Source organism: Salvelinus sp. IW2-2015, linkage group LG32, assembly GCF_002910315.2.
Source record: "Salvelinus sp. IW2-2015 linkage group LG32, ASM291031v2, whole genome shotgun sequence".
NCBI classification, from domain to species: Eukaryota; Metazoa; Chordata; class Actinopteri; order Salmoniformes; family Salmonidae; genus Salvelinus; species Salvelinus sp. IW2-2015.
This window is the reverse complement of record NC_036871.1, coordinates 37575152-37577151: the sequence shown is the minus strand read 5'-3', so window position 1 is coordinate 37577151 and position 2000 is coordinate 37575152.

Below are 2000 nucleotides of genomic sequence, written 5' to 3'. Positions count from 1 at the left end.
CGCCCCCCCCCCCCCCCCCCCTCCGACGAGTAACATTAAATGTTTAACCCGCTCCTCCCAGCCCAATGTGTTAACAAAAGCAAACATTGAATATGTCAGTAAATAGTCTTCAGAGCATGCACAGACCAGCTGGCTGGTGTATTTACGGACTATATCAATCGCTCCTATCCGTCTGTTGGTCCCCACATCTTCAAGATGGCTACCATTGTTCCTGTACCCAAGAAGGCAAAGGTAACTGAACTAAATGACTACCGCCCCGTAGCACTGTCATCATGAAGTGCTTGAGAGGCTAGTCAAGGATCATCACTATTCACCAACCCTAGACCCACTTCAGTTTGCTTACCGCCCAAAGGTCCACAGATACACTATCGCCATCACACTGTGAATGCTGTTCATTGACTCACGCTCAGCATTCAACACCTATAGTACCCCCTAGCTCATCATCAAGCTGGAGGCCCTGGTCTCAACCCCGCCCTGGGTCCTGGACTTCTGACGGGCTGCCCCCAGGTGGTGAAGGTAGGAACAACATCTTCCATGACCTTCATCTCTCTCTTTGCCTACAGGAAGGAGGTGAGGGCCCTCAGAGTGTGGTGTCAGGAAAACAACCTCTCACTCAACGTCAACAAAACAAAGGAGATGATCGTGGACTTCAGGAAACAGCAGAGGGAGCACCTCCCTATCCATATCGAAGGGACAGCAATGGAGAAGGTGGAAAGTTTTAAGTTCCTCTGCGTACACATCACGGACAAACTGAAATGGTCCACCCACACAGACAGTGTGGTGAAGRAGGCGCCTTCTTCAACCTCAGGAGGCTGAAGAAATGTTCCTTGTCGCCCAAAACCCTGACAAACGTTTACAGATACACAATCGAGAGCATCCTGTCGGGCTGTATCACAGCCTGGTACGGCAACTGCTCTGCCCTCAACCGCAAAGCTCTCCAGAGGGTGGTGCGGTCTGCACAACGCATCACCGGGGGCAAACTACCTGCCCTCCATGACACCTACAGCACCCGATGTCACAGGAAGGCCAAAAAGATCATCAAGGACAACAACCACCGAGCCAATGCCTGTTCACACTGCTACCATCCAGAAGGCAAGGTCAGTACAGGTGCATCAAAGCTGGGACCGAGAGAGCCTCTGAGAGGCTGCTGCCTACATTGAGACCCAATCACTGGCCACTTTAATAAATTGATCATTTGTCACTTTAAACAATGCCACTTTAAATAATGCCACTTCAATAATGTTTACATATCTTATATTACTCATATCACATGTATATACTGTATTTTATACCATCTATTGCCCCTTGCCTATGCTGCTCGGCCATCACTCATCCATATATGTACATATTCTCATTCACCCCTTTAGATTTGTGTGTATTAGGTAGTTGTTGGGGAATTGTTAGATTACTTGTTAGATATTACTGCACTGTCGGAGCTAGAAGCACAARCATTTCGCTACACTCGCATTAACATCTGCTAACCATGTGTGTGTGACCAATACAATTTGATTTGATTTGAGCGGTTCTAACACACATCACAGTGTCTAACCACCTCTCATCTCCACCCTGATGTATATTGATTTACCGTATCCCAATAATTAAACGAATATGCATTTTAGATCATGATGAACGAGATTAAATGGACAGGGGGACCTGATCCTGGATTAGCACTCAGCATTAGGGTTGCAAAATTCCTGGAAATTTCAATAAATTCCCTGGTTTTCCCGAAATCCTGGTTGGAGGATTCCCGGAATGGGGAGGGGATAAGGTGGCAAACCAGACACCTCCAACCAGGATTTCTAGAAAACCAAAGGAATTTGTTAAAACTCCCGATGGAGTAATAAACCTGATGGAGTAAAGAATCTGATGGAGTAATAAACCTGATGGAGTAAACAACCTGATGTAGAAAACAACCTGATGTAGATAAGAACCTGATGGAGTAAACAACCTGATGGAGTAAAGAACATGGTGGAGTAAAGAACCCGATGTAGATAAGAACC